The following is a 23,559-nucleotide window of genomic DNA, read 5'->3' as shown; positions in this document are numbered from 1 at the left end:
GTCAAGGTCATGTGCCACTTCTTCCGTAAAACCTACCTAGAATTCCTCCAGCCGAAACTACTCACAGGCACTCCCACACCCTTCCTCCCTCTCTCTCTCTCTCTCTCTCTCTCTCTCTCTCTCTCTCTCTCTCTCTCTCATCTAAATGCTTCCACTTCTTTGTATCACTCTTATGGCACCAATCAAATACTACCTTGTATTGTTATGTTTATTTCTTTCTTCCTTACAAGCATATTAAAAACGCCCACATAACTCTTGGCATACGTCATATACATTGAGCGCTTAGTAAATATTTGTGAGGTGTTGAATGAATACAGTGAGAGGAACAAGTGTGCAGAAATGAGAGCAAATACTTTGGTGGAGATAAATGTCATGGAAAGCTTTGTAAAGAATAAAAGAAGTGGAGCTTAAATTTAATATTGAAGAAAGGAATTTTAGTCACAATTGTGTGTTGATTTATAGTTTCCTTACAAGAAAGCTCCAATTTCTCACATAAGCATTTCATTCATTTATATAATATGGGGGAGGTACAAAAAAGTGTTGAAGTCAATAGGTGAAATCATCATAAAAATTTCAGAAAAGAGAGGAAATTCAAAATATCTAAAAGAGAACTTGTTCATGGTAGCAGAATTATTTATAGCCCAAGCGATTTAGATGACCAGATTTTATGTCCTAAAATATCTATTTACTTTTGTCCTCTCTATATTTATGGTGTCATCATGGTAAGTAGGCCCATCTGGGATAGGAGTAACTTTTCTGATTATTTGATACATATAACCTACTTCCTTCTGGCTCACATAGCTTTAAGGTGAACAGCCTCCTGACCACTAAAAGGTTTTGGATGTGTAATGTTTTGAAAAAGGAACACAAGGAGAAAAGAGGAAAGGGATTGCAACCGTTAGAAGTAGCACAGGAGATGCCTCCCCTCAAAGCCACTGGTTTCAGAGCCCCCTGCTTGCTTCTCCACTGCAGTCTTTCACCCTTCTCTCCCTTAAGATATAGTACTTGATTCAAAAGGAATGCTAGCTGACTACAGAAAGAAGATGAAAAATAGTTGTGTAAAGCGTTTATTTGCCTATGGATGAAGAAACGCTGAGACACCACCAAATGAACCCATTCTCCCCACTCTGAGTGATCCCACGCAGGCAAGGAGCTGTCGGGAGGTATCATTTCCTCTCTTCCACTACTATTTTAAAGAGATGAAACAGGCAAATGTTCTTCAGGCTGGATTTAGACCTCAAAGCTCTGAAAAGGGTGAATTTCCGGTAGGGCAAGATAGTCTTGGGGAGGAATTCTTCAAACATACAAGGTCAAACTACTCTGGAGAATAACACAATAGAGTATTTGCCTAGGCTTGCAGAACAATCTGCATTCATTCAAGCCAAAGATAGTGGGGGAGGTTCACGGGCCTCCCACACTGGAAAGTGTGCTTAATGATTTGGCATCCTGAGAACTTATCCAGACTAGCGGGAGGAAGTCTAACTCTACAGATGTGCTTCTGTGAGAATTCTTCTTTCATTTCCCACTCCTGTTGAGAATGCAACTGTCCGCACATGTGGTAACCAGATGGCTCCCCAGTTCACTCAGAATATGAGGTGGTGAGGAGTCAACAGGACAAAGGGAAGATGGGTCGGCCTCTTACTGTACACCAACAACACATTCAACAAATCAAGCTCATCTATGTACAACTTTGTTTTTTAATAGCTCAGAGCAACATTTTTATCGATCAATCCAGAGTATATTTTCAAATTACACATATAACCCGTTTCTCACTTTGCTCAGAAGAATAAATCCATATTAAAATAAACTAAAAGTTTTAATTCCCAGCATTTCTATTACTTTGTAATGATATTAAAAAAAAAAAGTAGACAGGATATAAAAATCTTAAATGTATAAGATGTTAAGTATTTCCTAACACTATGATAGACTATTAAGATGCTTTCAGGCACACAAATTTTCTTGAAAGCTAGCACTTCAGCTCATCCACAATATCATAACTGATCCCCAAATGGGACACATAGTTGAAGCACTGAAAGACCTTCAAGTTCCTTTTGAATGGTTGCAGATAAAATTGTGTTTAGCTTTTTGAAAGCAACTCAGATATAAAGCACATGAAAAATAAAGACATGGATGTAGCATTTTTATGTAGCACATGCTTATGCAGCAAAAATAATCCAGTATTCAGTGCTTTAGCCCAGGATCAGATAAGATTCAGCTTGCTTACAATGCTTGTTACCTATGCCAACCCCATCTTCCTGTTTAAATTTCATTGACAGCTGACCATTTCCTACATTAAACTTTCAAACTCCTTTGTTTGGCCTTTCTCCTCACATTCCTCCCTAACACTTCAGATGTACTCCAACTACTTCCTTACATAAAAATCCTGATCAAGACAAACTGGTCTATTTACTGTTTCCTGAACACATCATTCACATTCTTTCTACCTTCATGGTTTCCGCTCAACACTTTCGCATGTTTTTTATCCCTTCTCTATTACCTTTGTTGAAGATGCAGTTTAAGTGCTACCTCTTCCAGGAAGCCTTTCCCAACTCTCTCCCTACCAACAGAGCCGCAGACATTCACACCCTTGTGGAACACCCTCTTTCCTGTACTCTGACAAGTATTATCAGGACTGCCTTTTGGTCTTTATTTCATGCCTTCATACTGCCTATATTTATTCCCTCATCCCAAGGTCAAGGATCGGGTCTACTGTCTATTTTTATGCACAGAAACTGGAACTAAAAAGTACTCAATAATACTGTCACAGATAATAATGTTGATGTGATGATAATGGACATATGACAAACAAAGACTAGCCTGGGATCTCTTAGGAAATTATTGGCCACAAAAACATGAAAACATCCTGTTCCTTTGCTAAATTCTCTAGATATAAAAGTAACTTATACCATGTTTTGACAATAATCACCTATTTCCTCATTTCTTTATGGTAATTATATTCATTTTGGTATACCTCTTTCAGGACTGCATTTTAAAATTACATACTATATATAAAAATATTATTCAAAAGTATGATGTCTCACACTTGAAAACTCAGTACAGAATATTATTTCTAGAGATTTTATTTAACTTGTAGTTGGATTTTTAGTGTTTCTCCCCCTAAGTGCTATAGTAATTCCTTTATCTATACCAGCCCATTCTGGTTTACTTACACCTCTGAATTTTCTGATAGTTGATAATTCATGAAATAGACAAGAGACATATATACCTGAGAATGTACTGTAATCCTCTGAAAACTTTCTATAACTGAGAATCAGAATTGTTAATTCTAGTCTTGGCTATACTACTGTGTCACTTTTCTATCAGTAAAATGTGAATAATAATAGCAATCCTTTTCTTATTGCATATTAGATAACAGATATGAGATAACAGATCTGAAAATCCTTACAGGAACGGTAATACATAAAGTCAAAGTATTATCCATCAAGATAAAAGTCAGATCTCTTCACTGTCAGAAAAAGTATATAATGTGCCAGGCAGTCGTTGCCTGGGAACTGAAAGATAAATAAGACCAAGGACAGGTTCTAGATCTCAAAATACAGTACAGACAAGGAGTTAAATAAATAGAACAGAGGTCAGGAAACCTCACAGCCTGTTTTCACAAGGCTTTTGAGTTAAGAATGGTTTTTACAGATAAACATTTGAAATCAATTTGATAAATGAGAACACTAACTTTGAACCACAATTAAGAGAAATGTTATCCCCTCCAAAAGAATTCCATTCTTCCGGTAAGTTTATCTGTATTACAAAAACAAGTGTATTCAATTGTTTTCATTTTTGTCAATGAAAATGATTAAAATTTGTTTTCTCTCTTATTATATAAGTACCTACATAATATCTTTGGGTTTACCTCTTGGCCTGAAGGCTTAAAATATTTACAACTGTAGACTTTACAGAAAAAGTGTGCTGAATCCTGAAATAATTAAACATATAATGTGGTAAATACAGTGATAGAGAATATAACTTGAGAATTTAAATTATTGTGAAAACTTTGGGAAGGAACACCCAAATCAGTCTGGTGTCATGGTTTCAGGGTAGACTTCTGGGAGAAGAACATCGGACTGAGTCTGAAAAACTAAGTAGGAGCAAACAAAACAAAAGGGATGATGGGCAGAAGGATCATCAAGGATAGTTGGTGGGTTAGTTCAGGTCCTCAGGTAAACAGATGCCCAGATGCAATTCAATGTGATTATTTAAGAGGTGAGGATGTTTAACTGGATATTCCTACCATGGACTAGATTCCAATTATAACCAGCTACCTGATGGTGTGTATAACCAGTTGTGGAAGAGCTCTGTGAGTGGGAGTAGGGATCTCTACTGAGAAGACACCGTAATCTCTATTACTCCTATGGACATGGTCCTTGTTACATGTTCTCTTATCAGTGTGTTCACTGTTCATTTTTTAAAGTTGCATTGTTTTATACAAAAAGTAAGATAATTTTTTTTTTATGGAGAAAAGTCTGTAGAAAATAAAATGAATTTAAAAAAATAAAGTATTGGGCTTCCCTGGTGGCGCAGTGGTTGAGAGTCAGCCTGCCGATGCAGGGGACACGGGTTCGTGCCCTGGTCCGGGAAGATCCCACGTGCCGCGGAGCAGATGGACCCGTGAGCCATGGCCGCTGAGCCTGCGCGACCGGAGCCTGTGCTCCTCAATGGGAGAGGCCACAACAGTGAGAGGCCCGCATACTGCAAAAAAAAAAAAAATAAAGCCTTTGCAGTGACCTCCAAATTTTAAATACCTTCAGTAACAGATAGTGAATAGAACACATGTATATATTTATCCCTCTCTCTCACAAAACATCACAAAAATAGTGGCAGAAGAGGAGTGTTTAAAGATATAAAACCTCAAAGAAAAGAAGAGCTGGAGAGAAAATAGCAGAGAGAACTGTCAAAAATAAGTTAGCACAAGGCAGACCGCAGAAGCAAGAAGAACTGCAATTAAGCAGTCTGTGGAAGGAAAACCACATTCACAGAAAGACAGACAAAATGAAAAGGCATAGGACTCTGTACCAGATGAAGAAACAAGATAAAACCCCAGAAAAGCAACTAAATGAAGTGGAGATAGGCAACCTTCCCAAAAAAGAATTCAGAATAATGATACTGAAGATGATCAAGGACCTCGGAAGAAGAATGGAGGCAACAATCGAGAAGATGCAAGAAACGTTTAACAAAGACCTAGAAGAATTAAAGAACAAACAACTAAAAGAATTAAAGAACAAACAAACAGAGATGAACAATACAATAACTGAAATGAAAAATACACTAGAAAGAATCAACAGCAGAATAACTGAGGGAGAAGAACAGATAAGTGACCTGGAAAACAGAATGCTGGAATTCACTGCCACAGACCAGAATAAAGAAAAAAGAATGAAGAGAAATGAGGACAGGCTAAGAGACCTCTGGGACAACATTAAATACAACAACATTTGCATTATAGGGGTCCCAGAAGGAAAAGAGAAAGAGAAAGGACCCGAGAAAATATTTAAAGAGATTATAGTCAAAAAATTCCCTAACATGGGAAAGGAAATAGCCACCCAAGTCCAGGAAGCACAGAGAGTCCCATACAGCATAAACCCAAGGAGAAACACGCCAAGACACATAGTAATTAAATTGGCAAAAATTAAAGACAAAGAAAAATTATTGAAAGCAACAAGGGAAAAACAACAAATAACATACAAGGAAACTCCCATAAGGTTAACAGCTGATTTCTCAGCAGAAACTCTACAAGCCAGAAGGGAGTGGCATGATATACTTAAAGTGTGAAAGGGAAGAACCTACAACCAACATTACTCTACCCAGCAAGGATCCCATTCAGATTCGATGGAGAAATCAAAAGCTTTACAGACATACAAAAGCTAAGAGAATTCTGTACCACCAAACCACCTCTACAACAAATGCTAGAGAAACTTCTCTAAGTGGGAAACACAACAGAAGAAAAGGACCTACAAAAACAAACCCAAAACTATTAAGAATGTTAATAGGAACATACGTATTAATAACTACCTTAAACGTGAATGGATTAAATGCTCCAACCAAAACACAGGCTTGCTGAATGACAAGACCCATGTATATGCTGTCTACATGAGACCCACTTCAGACCTAGGGACACATACAGACTGAAAGTGAGGGGATGGAAAAAGATGTTCAATGCAAATGGAAATCAGAAAGGTGGAGTAGCAATACTCATATCAGATGAAATACACTTTAAAATAAAGAACATTACAAGAGACAAGGAAGGATACTACATAATGATCAAGGGATCAATTCAAGAAGAAGATAAAACAATTATAAATATATATGCACCCAACACACAGCACTTCAATACATATGGCAAGTGCTAACAGCTATAAAAGAGGAAATCGACAGTAACACAATAAGAGTGGAGAACTTTAACACCTCACTTACACCAATGGACTGATCATTCAGACAGAAAATAAATAAGGAAACAGAAGCTTTAAATGACACAACAGACCAGATAGATTTAATTGATATTTATAGGACATTCCATCCCAAAACAGCAGATTACACTTTCTTCTCAAGTGAACATGGAACATTCCCCAGGATAGATCACATCTAGGGTCACAAATCAAGCCTAAGTAAATATAAGAAAATTGAAATCATATCAAACCTCTTTTCTGACCACAACGCTATGAGATTACAAATGAATTACAGGGAGAAAAATGTAAAAAACACAAACACATGGATGCTAAACAATACGTTACTAAATAACCAAGAGATCACTGAGGAAATCATAGAGGAAATCAAAAAATACCTAGAGACAAATGACAATGAAAACACAACAATCCAAAACCTATGGGATGCAGCAAAAACAGTTCTAAGAGGGAAGTTTATAGCAATACAAGCCTAACTCAAGAAACAAGAAAAGTCTCAATAAACATTCTAACCATACACCTAAAGGAAGTAGAGAAAGAAGAACAAAAAAAACCCCAAAGTTAGTAGAAGGAAAGAAATCATAAAGATCAGAAATAAATGAAAGAAATCATAAAGATCAGAAATAAATGAAATAGAAACAAAGAAAACAATAGCAAATATCAATAAAACTAAAACGTGGTTCTTTGCGAAGATAAACAAAATTGATAAACCTTTAACCAGACTCATCAAGAAAAAGAGGGAGAAGACTCAAATCAATAAAATGAGAAATGTAAAAGAAGTTACAATGGACACCACAGAAATACAAAGCATCATAAGAGACTACTACAAGCAACTCTATGTGAAAAAAATGGACAACCTAGAATGGACAAATTCTTAGAAAGGTATAGCCTTCCAAGACTGAACCAGGAAGAAATTGAAAATATGAACAGACAAATCACAAGTAATGAAATTGAAACTGTGATTAAAATTTATCCAACAAACAAAAGTCCAGGACCAGATGGCTTCACAGGTGAATTCTATCAAACATTTAGAGACGAGCTAACACCCATCCTTCTCAAACTCTTCCAAAATATTGGAGAGGAAAGAACACTCCCAAACTCATTCTATGAGGCCACCATCACCCTGATACCAAAAGCAGACATAGGTACTACAAAAAAAGAAAATTACAGACCAATATCACTGATGAATATAGATGCAAAAATCCTCAACAAAATACTAGCAAACAGAATCCAACAACACATTAAAAGGATCATACACCATGATCAAATGGGATTTATCCCAGGGATGCAAGGATTCTTCAATATACACAAATCGATCAATGTGATAGACCACATTAACAAACTGAAGAAGGAAAACCATATGATCATCTCAACAGATGCTAAAAGAGATTTTGACAAAATTCAACACCAGTGTATGATAAAAACTGTTCAAAAAATGGGCATAGAGGGAAGCTACCTCAATATAATAAAGACCATATATGACAAACCCACAGCAAACATCATTCTCAATGGTGAAAAACTGAAAGCATTTCCTCTAAGATCAGGAACAAGACAAGGATGTCCACTCTCGCCACTATTATTCAACATAGTTTTGGAAGTCCTAGCTATGGCAATCAGAGAAGAAAAAGAAATAAAATGAATACAAATTGGAAAAGAAGAAGTAAAACTGTCACTGTTTGCAGATGACATGATACTATACATAGAGAGTCCTAAAGATGCCAGAAAACTACTAGAGGTAATCAGTGAATCTGGTAAAGTTGCAGGATACCAAATTAATGCACAGAAATCTCTTGCATTCCTATATACTAACAATGAAAGATCAGAAAGAGAAATTAAGAAAACAATTCCATTAACCATTGCAACAAAAAGAATAAAATACCTAGGAATAAACCTACCTAAGGAGGTAAAACAGCTGTACTCAGAAAACTATAAGACACTGAAGAAAGAAATAAAAGATGACACAAACAGATGGAGAGATATACCATGTTCTTCGATTGGAAGAATCAATATTGTGAAAATGACTATACTACCCAAAGCAATCTACAGATACAGTGTGCAATCCCTATCAAATTACCCTTGGCATTTTTTACAGAACTAAAACAAAATATCTTAAAATTTGTATGGAGACACAAAAGACCCCAAATAGCCAAAGCAGTCTTGAGGGAAAACAATGGAACTAGAGGAATCAGACGCCCGACTTCAGACTGTACTACAAAACTACAGTAATCAAGACAATATGGTAATGGCCCAAAAACAGAAATATAGATCAACGGAAGAGGATAGAAAGCCCAGAGATAAACCCACACACCTATAGTCAAGTAATCTACGACAAAGGAGTCAAGGATATACAATGGAGAAAATACAGTCTCTTTTATAAGTGGTGCTGGGAAAACTGGACAGCTACATGTAAAAGAATGAAATTAGAACACTCCCTAACACCATACACAAAAATAAACTCATAATGGATTACAGACCTAAATCTAAGACTGGACACTATACAACTCTTAGAGGAAAACACAGGAAGAATACTCTTTGACTTAAATCACAGCAAGATCTTTTTTGATCCACCTCCTAGAGTAATGGAAATAAAAACAAAAATAAACAAATGGGACCTAATGAAACTTCAAAGCTTTTGCAAAGCAAAGGATACTACAAACAAGCTGAAAAGACAACCCTCAGAATGGGAGAAAATATTTGCAAACAAATCAACGGACAAAGGATTAATCACCAAAATATATAAACAGCTCATGCAGCTCAATATTAAAAACACAAACAACCCAATCCAAAAATGGGCAGAAGACCTAAATAGACATTTCTCCAAGGAAGACATACAGATGGCCAAGAAGCACATGAAAAGCTGCTCAACATCACTAATTATTAGAGAAATGTAAATCAAAACTACAATGAGGTATCACCTTACATCAATTAGAATGGGCATCATCAGAAAATCTACAAACAACAAATGCTGGAGAGACTGTGGAGAAAAGGGAACCCTCTTGCACTGTTGGTTGGAATGTAAATTGATTCAGCCACTAAGGAGAACAGTATGTAGGTTTCTTAAAAAACTAAAAGTAGGGCTTCCCTGGTGGCGCAGTGATTGAGAGTCTGCCTGCCGATGCAGGGGACACGGGTTCATGCCCCGGTCCAGGAAGATCCCACATGCTTGCATACCGCAAAAAAAAAAAAACTAAAAGTAGAATTACCATATGACCCAGCAATCCCACTACTGGGTATATACCCAGAGAAAACCATAATTCAAAAAGACACATGCACCCCAATGTTCATTGCAGCACTATTTATAATAGCCAGGACATGGAAGCAACCTCAATGAATGCCCATCAACAGACGAATGGATAAAGAAGTGTGGTACATATATACAATGGAATATTATTCAGCCATAAAAATGAACGACATTGCGTCATTTGTGGTGACATGGATGGACCTAGAGACTGTCATACAGAGTGAAGTAAGTCAGAAAGAGAATAACAAATATTGTATATTAACGCATATATGTGGAACCTAGAAAAATGGTACAGATGAACGGGTTAGCAAGTCAGAAATAGAGACACAGATGTAGAGAACAAATGTATGGGCACCAAGGCAGGAAAGTGGTGGTGGGATGAATTGGGAGATTGGGATTGATATGTATACACTAATATGTATAAAATAGATAACTAATAAGAACCTACTGTATAAAAAAAGAAAATTCAAAAAATAAATGTTAGTATCTGGAAAGCATATGATCACGTAAGTAGTAACCGACTTTTTAGCAGACCAGAGGAAGCTGAAAAGTAAGTGCCTATAGCTGGGAACATCAAGAAGCAGACTCATTCATTTGGCAAAACCTTGGAAAGCTTCAGGAATTGGAGGTGCCAGTGGGAGTCACAAATAGGAGGCTTGGTTAAAAGTTCAAATAAGAAACAGGCACCTCCCCTCTATCCCCCCCAGCTCCTAACAACCGCGTGAAGCAAGGTGACCACCTTCCCCAACTCAAAAGATGACTAGACGTTTTTCCTTTGTAGATTTTGAACCAGAGGGACTCTGGACTTGAAGTTACTAAGCACAGATAAGGGCTAGAATGCCATACTAAAATCAGGTGAATTAATTAAAAATCTGTATTCTGAATAAAAAGAATTAAGCTGTTCTCCTATGTAGCTCTGAGAACACTGTCTGTAGCATTCTGGGATATCTGGCTGGATATCTTCTGATAACTGTTTGTTGAAGCCCAACAAATGATTTCTTGAGCATATAGTAAATGTATAATTTAATTCATAAATTTTTAAATGTACAATTTAAATGTGTAATTTTTACATGGTCAGCTATGCCATGTGTCAGGCCCCCTATTCAAAAAGCAGGAACAAAAAAAGAGTCACTAAAAATGTTAAAATATAAAGTTTTTTCCTATCTTTCTCAGTCTCTCTTTCAACTTGTTATGGTGTTTTTATTTGCTATTTAACACTTTCTAAGGAAAGAAAAATTTTTAATTTAAATTATTACCTTGATTTTCACCATTCATCTTTGTATTGTACAGTACCAGTTTTAAATGTAAATATGAGAACATTTAATTCATATACAGAATCACCAAAATTATCCAATTTGTATTTTGTAGCTCATACATGCATATGTATTTTGTTCTTACCAAAACAGTGGAACCGATACATAAAACTAACTCAATTATTTATTTCAAGTCTTGATATGCATACATTCTACCAATACTCTCTACTCCTGGCTTATTGGTATCATCACTTTCACCATAAGTGTTTTACAAATACTGCAAAGTAACAGGAGTAAGAAAGACTATGACAGGGTTCCATGCTCATTTGTGTTACTTAGAATGTCACTGCCTTCTTTCTGCATTAGAAACAATTCTGGTTCAAACAGAAAATGTGGCTTCTAGGGGTTGTCTGTCCCCACTTGGTCATAGACACTAACTTGCTTACTTCTACCACATTTGAGTCTCACTAAATTCTCACGCACTGGAATTATGTGTTTATGGGGCATCTTGAACACTGTATGTGAATGGGCAGCAAGTAATGGCAGATATATTGCACATATTCCAGTGTTTCAACAGACTTTAACTATAATACAAAGTTCAGAGATAAAATTATTAAGAATTTTGGAGACTTTCCTGGTGGCACAGTGGTTAAGAATCCACCTGCCAATGCAGGGGACGTGGGTTCAAGCCCTGGCCCGGGAAGATCCCACATGCCGTGGAGCCACTAAGCCTGTGCACCACAACTACTGAGCTTGCACTCTAGAGCCTGCGAGCTACAACTACTGAGCCCGAGTGCCACAACTACTGAAGCCCGCGTGCCTAGAGCCCATGCTCCACAACAAGAGAAGCCACCGCAATAAGAAGTCTGCACACCGCAGCAAAGAGTAGCCCCTGCTTGCTGCAACTAGAGAAAGCCCAAGCACAGCAACGAAGACCTAACACAGCCAAAAATTAATAAATTAATTTTTTAAATTATTAAGATTTCAAGACAGGGCTTCCCTGGTGGTGCAGTGGTTAGAAATCTGCCTGCCAATGCAAGGGACACAGGTTCGAGCCCTGGCCTGGGAAGATCCCACATGCCACGGAGCAACTAGGCCCATGCACTGCAACTACTGAGCCTGAGCTCCAGAGCCTGCAAGCCACAACAACTAAGCCCACGTGCCACAACTACTGAAGCCCACGCGCCTACAGCGCGTTGCTCCACAACAAGAGAGGCCACGACAATGAGAAGCGCACGCACCACAACGAAGAATAGCCCCCACTCACTGCAACTAGAGAAAGCCCGCACACAGCAAGAAAGACCCAACACAGCCAAAAATAAATAAATAAATTTATTTAAAATAAAAATAAAAAGCATTTCAAGATAGCAACAGAACATTAAACCAAGTGAACAATTGTATTAATTATTCACTAATCAATGAATTATTCATTCATAAGTCATGAATAATTATATACTTTGCCTTCTGCATATCTTCCTTAGTGAAATGTTTGTTAAAAACTTTTGCTCATTTTTAAAAGTTGTTTGTCTTCTCATTATTGAGTTTTAAGAGTTCTTTATATATTCTGGATATAAATTCTTAATCAGATGTCTTTTTAACAACTATTTTCTCCTGATCTGTGGCTTGTTTTTTTCATTTTTGCAAGGGGGTCTTTTGAAGAACACAAGGTTTTAATTTTGATAAAATTTATCAATTTTTTTCTTTTATGAATCATGCTTTTTATGTCCTAAGAAATCTCTGCTAACCAAAGGTCACAAGAATTTTCTTCTATGTTTTCTTCTAAAATTTTTATAGGTTTCACATTTTGGTCTATGATCCATTTCAAGTTATTTTTTTATATAATAGAGGTAAGTTTCAGGTTCAACTTTTTGCATATGATGTTCAATTGTGTCAGCATCATTTGTTGAAAATCTGTTACACCATTGAATCACCCTGTCATCTTTGTTGAAACCATTTGACCATGGTTATGTGGGCATCTTTTTGTGTTTATTTATTTATTTATTTATTTATTTTGGCTGTGCCGGGTCTTAGTTGTGGCACACAGGATCTTGGTTGCGGCACGTTTTTTTAGTTGCAGCATGCATGTGGGATCTATTTCCCTGACCAGGGATCAAACCCGGGCCCCCTGCATTGAGAGCACAGAGTCTTACCCACTGGACCACCAGGGAAGTCCCTGTGTTCTCTTTATCTGTATGTCTACCCTTACTCTAAAACTGCACTGTCTTGAATACTGTAGCTTTATAAGTATCGAAATCAGGTAGTGTGAGACTTTTCACTTTTTCTATTTCAAAATAATTTTTCCTGTACTAGATCCTTTGCATTTCCAAACAAATTTTAGAGTATGCCTGTCAATTTCTGCCTGAAAAGTTGCCTCAATTTTTATTTGAATTGCACTGATTCTATGACAAACGTGAGATAAATTTACATCTTAAAAAAGAGCAAGTCTTTCAATCTATGAACATGGCATATCTCTCAATTTATTAGGTCTTCTTTCATTTCTCTCACCAATGTTTTATAGTTTTCAGTGTATAAATCTTCCACATTTTTCTTAGATTTATTCCATAATATTCATGTTTTGATGCTGTTGTGATACTTTTAATGTTCCAATTTCTAATTGCTTATGGCAAATATACAGAAATATAACTGATTTTGTATCCAGTGAACCGCCTAAATACACTCATTAATTTTGGTAGATTTTTTTTGTGGCTTTTTGGGTTTTGAGGGAGACAATAATGCTATCTGAAAATATGAGTTTTATTTCTTCCTTTCTGTTTTGTATGCATTTTATTTATTTTCTTGCCTTATTGCTCTGACCAGCGTGTCCAATACAATATTTAACATAAGTAGTTTGAGCTGAGACCTATTTGCTATTCCTGATCTTAGAACTAAACATCTTTCACCATTAAGTATGACGTTAGCTCTGGTTTTTTTCTAGTGTATCAGGTTGAGGACATTATCTTCATAATTTGCTGAGTGGGTTTTTTTTAAATCATGAATGACAAAGTTTTTTCAAACTCTTTTTCACATACTAAGATGATCATATGTTTTCTTCTTTTTTTGCTTGTTAATGTGGTGAATGACATTGATTGCTTTTCAAATTGCAAACTCTGCATTTCTGGAATAATCCCCACTTGGTTATGGTGTAGTAATTCATTCAAACATAAAACTATAGACAAGGATTGCAAGACATTTGAGAGGAGACTCTAACATGAAAGATAAGACCAAAATAAACAGGAAAAAAAAAAGGCACGCGGAAAAAAGAGAGTACAATGAACAGAGAAAATATTCAAAAGTAGCACTGGTACCTACAGTGAAATAAACTACCCTAGGAAAAATAACACAACACTGTATATTTTTAAAAGAATGATACAAAGAACTTAAAAGAGTTCCTGTAATTAAATTTTTTTTTTAATGACATTAAAAAATTTTCCAGGAAATAGAGGAAAAAAGAGCAGAAAATTAAGAAGGGGGTCGGGGGAGAACATAAGAAAATTAGAGGATCAGCATGTGATTGATGGTAGTTCCACAAAGAGAGAGCAGAGATATGGGGCAGTGGGGGCGGATAGGCAGATGAATTAATAGTGACATTACAAGAAAATTTCCCTAAACTAAAAAGCCAGAATTTCCAGTTCCCAGCAGAATGATATTAAAAAGACTTATATTATGCTCATCATTGTGAAATTTCAGAGCACCATGGACAAAATGGACAAAGATCCCAAATGTTCCACTGAGGAAACAATTTACATACAATGACTCAGAAATTGGAATGGTCTCAAACTTTACAACTATAACCCTGAAAGTAAGAGACAATGGAACAGTGCCTTTAATATTTGATGGGAAATACTTTCCAACATTATATTTAGAACAAATATATTTTTAGACATTCAAGGGTCTACTGGAGGATGTATTCCATTAAATTAAAAGAGTAAACTAGAAAGAAAAAGGTGTAAGATCCAAAAATAGGAGATCAAACACACAATAAAGATAAGAGGAATCCCAAGACAATGTTGCAAAGTGCAGATGCTATCTACACAGCAGGCCTAGAAAGCAGAAAGTCCATACTGGAACAGAAGAATGGAAAGCTCTAGGAAGAATGTTTCGGGGTGGGATTTTTTTTTTTTTTAATTTGAAGGTAACCTGGGTTTTACTGTAGAAAATTAACAACAATCCATGGATAATGTTTTTAAGAATAGTTTAGAAATATATAGCAATTTGTCATTCCATAGGCCAGACATACTAAATAACTTATGTTTTAAATTGTTGTGGTCATCTTTAAAAAACAAAATATTTTGAGGGACTTCCCTGATGGTCCAGTGGTTAAGACTCTGTGCTCCCAATGCAGAGGGCCCAGGTTCAATCCCTGGTCAGAGAACTAGATCCTGCATGCCACAACTAAAGAAGACCACATGCTGCAACTAAAAAAAAAAGATCCTACATGCCGCAACTAAGACCTGGCACAGCCAAATAAACAAATAAATAAATAATTTTAAAAAACATAAAACAAAAAAACAGAATACCTTGGAATAGTTGTCACAAGGTATTAATTAGCATATGTAGGAATTACAAGATAAAATGTGAAATTAACAAGGACAATTTTTAAAATTATCATTTCAACTAGAAATTAAAAGTCTTTAGAGTGTTCAATTTTCATCACCATCATTGTTATATAGTCCTTGAAGTGAACTGAATTCGATTCTGGATCAATTGCAGCAGACAACATTTCTTCCATTTCCTCCTGAGAAAAAGGCTCACCTTCTGCAGTCATATACTTGATCAGTTATTCCTTAGAAACCCATATTTAGCTGGATCTAATACCTCAAAAGCTTGAAGTACGATATCTTTTGGAATTGGTCTGTATCTTCTTTCCAGTAGTACTTCAGTCATCACCGGAAGAAATCTTTTGAGTCAAATGTATCCAGTGGGTTCTTCTTTCCCTACCTCTGCAATCATATCAGGTAGCTCTCCAGAAAATTAATTTGCCTAATATGTCCAATCTTACTGAGAGCAGATTTGTGTTTCTAATAGACAATTTAGAGATATTTAGCTACATAGAAAACTGGGCAGATAAACAAAAAAGAGGCAATTATTTACTCTAAGAGGAAAAGAAAATAGTACAAGAAAAGGAATATTCTGAATATAAATGAATATACTAATACACTATGTGGCTCAGTTTTGAGCAATGACATGGTCATAATCATTATAAAGGTGGAATATTTTTTTTAAATGCATGTCTGATACTGTAACACCCAAGCTTCATTTTGTTTAATATTTATTTATTTGGCTGCGTCAGGTCTTAGTTGCAGCCCTCGGATCTTCGTTGTGGTGCAAGGGCTTCTCTTCAGTTGTGGTGCACAGGCTCTAGAGCGCATGGGCTCAGTAGTTGCGGTGTAGGCTTAGTTGCCCCGCAGCATGTGGGATCTTAGTTCCCCGACCAGGGATCGAACCCGCAACCCCTGCATTGGAAGGTGGATTCTTAACCACTAGACGACCAGAGAAGACCCATAAAGGTTGAATATTAACATAAGCAAAAATAATGATAATTGTACAGGCAAAATGGGAGGAATAGAAGTCTAATAGATGAAACATAAAGCTGAAAAATTTTTACTGTAATTGCATTTATTTAGCAAATGTGCTAGGCAGTAAATGCTTCACAAATGCTATTTATTTAATCCTCATATTGGCTCTATGAGTTGGTACTATTACTTTTTTTTTTTTTTTGCTGCACTACACCACAGCTTGTGGGATCTTAGTTCCCTGACCAGGGATTGAACCTGGATGCTCGGCAGTGAGAGCGTAGAGTCCTAACCACTGTACTGCCAGGGAATTACCAGGTTGGTACTATCATTAATTCCAATTTGCTGATGAGGGAACAAAGTCACAGAAAACTTAGTTAACTTCCCCAAGACCAGTGGTTCTCAGCTGGGGGTTACATGTGGCAATGCCTGAAGACATTTTTAGTCATTATAGGTGGGGTGAGGGTGCTACTGGCATCTAGTGGGTAGAGACCAGGGATACTGCTACACATCCTACAATGCACAGGATAGCTCCACACAACAAAAAGTTATCTGGCACAAAATGTCAATTGTGTCTGTTAAGAGACACTGACAAGATGAACAGAAATGGTGAGTAGCAGAGCTGCAATGTGAATCCCAGCAGCTCTTTCCACCTTACTACGTTGCCTGTCAATAGCAGCCCAAACATGTTATTTAGAAACATGAAGGTAATATGAGAAGAAAGAGCTGGAAAAGTTGAAAGTAGTTGCCTGTATGGAGAGATAAACCTGGGTGGGGAATAAAGGCCAATAGAATATTTTTGTGTGTGTTGTTAGTTGTTGGTTATTGGGTTTTGTTGTTCTTGTAGAAGGTCTGAAGAACTACGTGAATTATATTTATTTTTAAATGTTAAAATGATTATGAACATTCAAATCATAAACTAATTTTAACTTAATATTTTTTCTCATATTTTCGAAGTGTTTAGTAATACGCAGTTTATAAGAGCTGTCTCTCAGTAAATTTTGTTTGAATAAATGAAAAGAAGGAAAAATATTCATGAAGGACAGAATACACAAAAAGAGAACTTTCATCTTGATTGACATCTTGCATATCAAGTTCTAACTTGCAACATAATGAAGCATTTCTGACAGAAAATCCTGAAGATCCAGATTCCTAATGGAAAAGCTATTTCAAACCTAATTATAAGCAAACAAGAATAAACAGCTTTACCAGATAATGATAGATTACCAACTCTATCATTACATATATAAAAGCATCCATAATAGAGGAACAATGAAGTTATTTACAAAAAAACAAACAAGCATTGAAAGCAAGTGAAATAATGATGACTGTTATTATTCCTTTTTTTTTTTTTTTTTGGCCATGACACGTGGCTTGCAGGATCAAACCCAGGGCCCGGCAGTGAAAGCACTGAGGGATGACTTATCTTTAATAACTATTTTTAAATTCATAAATATCATGTAATCTTTAAAAATCCATATAGAAAATACAAATCTAACTTGGAAGCTCACCAAACCCCCAATATCTTGTACCAGTAACAATACATCTTTAACTTAACAGGATATACTGCAGAGAAAAGGAAGATGCCAAGTTCATGTCACTACTAGAGCAACAGATTGGATCAATAGATTATCTCACTCTTTATTCTCAGAGAAAACAAAAGCCATCTGCAAGAATCTTCCCCATCTCTATTTCCTCCCCCACAACTCTATTTTCTTCCTTTGGCTATCTCTGTTTAAGGTTCTGTATGTGTGCCTGTTTTTCTCCCTGACTATGTAATTTCACATTTTCAAAAAGCAAAAAAGACATCAAAGTGTATACAGTAATTAGTCTTGCTTCTGCTGCTGTCCACACTCAGTCCATTCCTCCCTGTCCCCTAGAGGTAACCATTTGTAACAGCATGGATTCTCTTAGTATTTCTTCATGTAAATACAAGCAAATCGAGATATGTACATATATATATATTTCCTTAAATTTCCCATATGTACTGCTCTATTTCTTGCTTTATTTCACATAAAAATACTTTGAATAAAATTTAATTATGGTAGCTAAAGTCTGGCCATCTTAGAGACACTCATTGTATAACAAATGAGAAAATTTCAGTCCAGGGAGAATATGTCTCTATTAAAGAGATGTAATTATTATTTAACAATTATTTAACAACTATTAAATAATTACTTAACAATTTAAAAAAGTTTTTCAGTTCTCAGGTATACTAAAAGAAAAATATTTTTAAAATCAAGTGTACACTTTCTATGTTTTTAGAAGTTACTAGGGGGGCTTCATTGGTGGTACAGTGGTTAAGAATCCGCCTGCCAATGCAGGGGACATGGGATTGAGCCCTGGTCTGGGAAGATCCCACATGCCACAGAGCAACTAAGCCTGTGTGCCACAACTACTGAGCCTGCACTCTAGAGCCCATGAGCCACAACTACTGCCTGTGTGCTACAACTACTGAAGCCTGCGTGCCTAGAGCCCGTGCTGCACAACAAGAGAAGCCCGTGCACTGCAACAAACAGTAGTCCCAGCTCACTGCAACCAGAGAAAAGCCTGCGTGTAGCAATGAAGACCCAACACAGCCAAAAAAAAAAAAAAAACTTACTAGTTAAGCCAACTCAATAAAAATTTGTACCTAAACAAATCGTATGTTTGGAAACAAAGTCACAATTAGACCTAACAATATCCCTTGTACTAGATAAAAATAAATCAGTGGTTTTAAAAATTGGCTAAATTTTTTATCATTTTCTGTACTGCTAAATAGTAATTACTTAAAATTTCAATAATATGCTTCTTTATCAAAGATTTTAATCTCATATTAAAAAATCATTCTTGATATAGTCAAAGCTCATAAAACAAATGCTAAAAGCTTAAGTAAACACATTGAATTCAAATGTTTTTCAACAAGATTTTAATGGGAAATTAAGGGGCTTAGAACTGTGTAAATAATTAAAAACTCCCACCTTCTTTCTACTATTTCCCATCCCCCAACCCCATGCAACCTGGACGGCTCAGTTGGAAACATATTTCTTTGAGTGGAGCTCAGAATGGGGACTTGGTAGAGGAGAGAAAGAAAAATGCAGCACATAAGAACCATCCACCAAGTTAACTCGGGAATACTACTCTTCACACTGCTCCAGTAAGGCTGATTTGGCCTGGAGCTGTGAAATCAAAGGAGAGTGAGTTCCTCTGTGGCCCTTCCAAGATTCTTCCCAAGACCAAAGCCTATTTTATACTCTCAGTAAAACCACTATTCTACGGCCAATAGTATTTGAATGAATGGTTTTCTATTCCAACGCAAATTAATACTATCTTTGGGATATATATTAAATTCATGAGTGCCTTTTATTTCAGGTAAGAAAAGAAATTACTTTGAAAATAGATGACCCAGCAGATAGTCACAAGTCATTGCACCACGTCTGCTTGAATTTTTTTAAGGCATATAGGCATACCCTTGTCTCAAATAAAAGACTACTGAAAGAAAGGAGAGGATCAGCTGAACGCCTTAAAACAGGGAACGATGTGACTTCCTTGGCAGTCCAGTCATGAAGACACTGCAGGGGGCGAGGGTTCCATCCCTGGTCAGGGAACTAAGATCCCGCATGCTGCTCGGTGCAGCCACAAAAAAAAAAAAAACCCAGAAAACAGGGAAAGAAAAAATTTAAACATATATAAAATAATTGGAAGAAATTAAAACAGAAACTAAATAAGCAAAGAAGGCATTTGCCCCTTACAACTTTCCAGAGGTTAAAAAAGAATAACATTCTATCAAAAATATGATAGACCACATTCACAGAAAGATAGACAAGATGAAAAGGCAGAGGGCTATGTACCAGATGAAGGAACAAGATAAAATCTCAGAAAAACAACTAAATGAAGTGGGGAGAGGCAACCTTCCAGAAAAAGAATTCAGTATAATGATACTGAAAATGACCCAGGACCTCAGAAAAGAATGGGGGCAAAGATCAAGAAGATGCAAGAAATGTTTAACAAAGACCTAGAAGAATTAAAGAACAAACAAACAGAGATGAACAATACAATAACTGAAATGAAAACTACACTAGAAGGAATCTATAGCAGAATAAATGAGGCAGAAGAACGGATAAGAGACCTGGAAGACAGAATGCTGGAATTCACTGCTGCAGAACAAAATAAAGAAAAAAGAATAAAATGAAATGAAGACACCCTAAGAGACCTCCAGGACGACATTAAATGCAACAACATTGGCATTATAGGGGTCCTAGAAGGAGAAGAGAGAAAGAAAGGACCCGAGAAAATATTTCAACAGATTATAGTCAAAAACTTCCCTAACATAGGAAAGGAAATAGACACCCAAGTCCAGGAAGCACAGAGAGCCCCATACAGCATAAACCAAAGGAGAAACACACGGAGACACATAGTAATCAAATTGGCAAAAATTAAAGACAAAGAAAAATTATTGAAAGCAGCAGGGAAAAATGACAAATAACATACAAGGGAACTCCCAAAAGCTTAACAGCTGATTTCTCAGCAGAAACTCTACAAAACGAGAAGGGAGTGCCATGATATACTTAAAGTGATGAAAGGGAAGAAGCTACAACCAACGTTACTCTACCCAGCAAGGATCTCATTCAGATTCGATGGAGAAATCAGAAGCTTTACAGACATACAAAAGCTAAGAGAATTCAACACTACCAAACCAGCTCTACAACAAATGCTAAAGGAACTTCTCTAAGTGGGAAACACAACAGAAGAAAAGGACCTGCAAAAACAAACAGAAAACAATTAAGAAAATGGTCATAGGAACACACATATCGATAATTACCTTAAACGTGAATGGATTAAATGCTCCAACAAAAAGACACAGGGCTCGCTAAATGACACAAAAACAAGACCCATATATATGCTGTCTACATGAGACCTACTTCAGACCTAGGGATACACAGACTGAAACTGAGGGGATGGAAAAAGATATTCCATGCAAATGGAAATCAAAAGAAAGCTGGAGTAGCAATACTCATATCAGATAAAGTAGACTTTAAAATAAAGAATGTTACAAGAAAAAAAATTTTAAAAAAAATAATAAAAATTAAAAATAAATAAATAAATAAAGAATGTTACAAGAGACAAGGAAGGACACTATGTAATGATCAAGGGATCAATCCAAGAAGAAGATATAACAATTATAAATATATATGCACCCAACATAGGAGCACCTCAATACATAAGGCAACTGCTAACAGCTATAAAAGAGGAAATCAACAGTAACACAATAATAGTGAGGGACTTTAAAACCTCACTTACACCAATGGACAGATCATCCAAAATGAAAATAAATAAGGAAACAGAAGCTTTAAATGACACAATAGACCAGATAGATTTAATTGATATTTATAGGATATTCCATTCAAAAACAGCAGATTACACTTTCTTCTCAAGTGAACATGGAACATTCTCCAGGATAGATCACATCTTGGTTCACAAATCAAGCCTCAGTAAATTTAAGAAAATTGAAATCATATCAAACCTCTTTTCTGACCACAACACTAGGAGATTAGAAATGAATTACAGGGAAAAGAATGCAAAAAACACAAATATATGGAGGCCAAACAATACGTTACTAAATAACCAAGAGATCACTGAAAAAACCAAAAGGAAATCAAAATATACCTAGAGACAAATAACAATGAAAACACAATGATCCAAAACCTATGGGATGCAGCAAAAGCAGTTCTAAGAGGGAAGTTTATAGCTATACAAGCCTACCTCAAGAAACAAGAAAAATCTCAATTAAACAATCTAACCTTACACCTAAAGGAACTAGAGAAAGAAGAAAAAACAAAACCCAAAGTTAGCAGAAGGAAAGAAACCATAAAGACCAGAGCAGAAATAAATGAAACAGAAACAAAGAAAACAATAGCAAAGATTAATAAAACTAAAACCTGGTTCTTTGAGAAGATAAAAAAAAATTGATAAACCACTAGCCAGACTCATTAAGAAAAAGAGGGAGAGGACTCAAATCAATAAAATTAAAAATGAAAAAGGAGAAGTTACAACAGACACCGCAGAAATACAAAGCACCCCAAGAGACTACTACAAGCAACTCTATGCCAAAAAAATGGACAACCTGGAAGAAATGGACAAATTGTTAGAAAGGTATCACTTTCCAAGACTGAACCAGAAAGAAATAGAAAATATGAACAGACCAATCACAAGTAATGAAATTGAAATGAAATTTCCAACAAACAAAAGTCCAGGACCAGAGGTCTTCACAGGTGAATTCTATCAAACATTTAGAGAAGAGCTAACACCCATCCTTCTCAAACTCTTCCAAAAAACTGCAGAGGAAGGAACACTCCCAAACTCATTCTATGAGGCCACCATCACCCTGATAGCAAAAGCAGATAAAGATACTACAAAGAAAGAAAATTACAGACCAATATCACTGATGAATATAGATGCAAAAATTCTCAAAAAATACTAGGAAACAGAATCCAACAACACATTAAAAGGATCATACACCATGATCCAGTGGGATTTATCCCAGGGATGCAAGGATTCTTCAATATACGCAAATGAATCAATGTGATACACAATATTAACAAATTGAAGAATAAAAACCTTGTGATCATCTCAATAGATGTAGAAAAAGCTTTTGACAAAATTCAAGACCCATTTATGATAAAAACTCTCCAGAAAGTGAGCATAGAGGGAACCTACCTCAACATAATAAAGGCCATATATGACAAACCCACAGCAAATATCATTCTCAATGGTGAAAAACTGAAAGCATTTCCTCTAAGATCAGGAATAAGACAAGGATGTCCAGTCTCACCACTATTTTTCAACATAGATTTGGAAGTCCTAGCCACGGCAATCAGAGAAGGAAAAGAAATAAAATAAATACAAATTGGAAAAGAAGAAGTAAAACTGTCACTGTTTGCAGATGACATGATACTATACATTGAGAATCCTAAAGATGCCACCAGAAAACTACTAGAGCTAATCAATGAATTTGGTAAAGTTGCAGGATACAAAATTAATGCACAGAAATCTCTGGCATTCCTATACACTAATGGTGAAAAATCTGAAAGAGAAATTAAGGAAACACTCCCATTTACTATTGCAACAAAGATAATAAAATACCTAGGAATGAACCTACCTAG

Source organism: Phocoena phocoena, chromosome 5 (assembly GCF_963924675.1).
Source record: "Phocoena phocoena chromosome 5, mPhoPho1.1, whole genome shotgun sequence".
Taxonomy (NCBI): domain Eukaryota; kingdom Metazoa; phylum Chordata; class Mammalia; order Artiodactyla; family Phocoenidae; genus Phocoena; species Phocoena phocoena.
Note: the sequence above shows the minus strand (reverse complement) of the source record.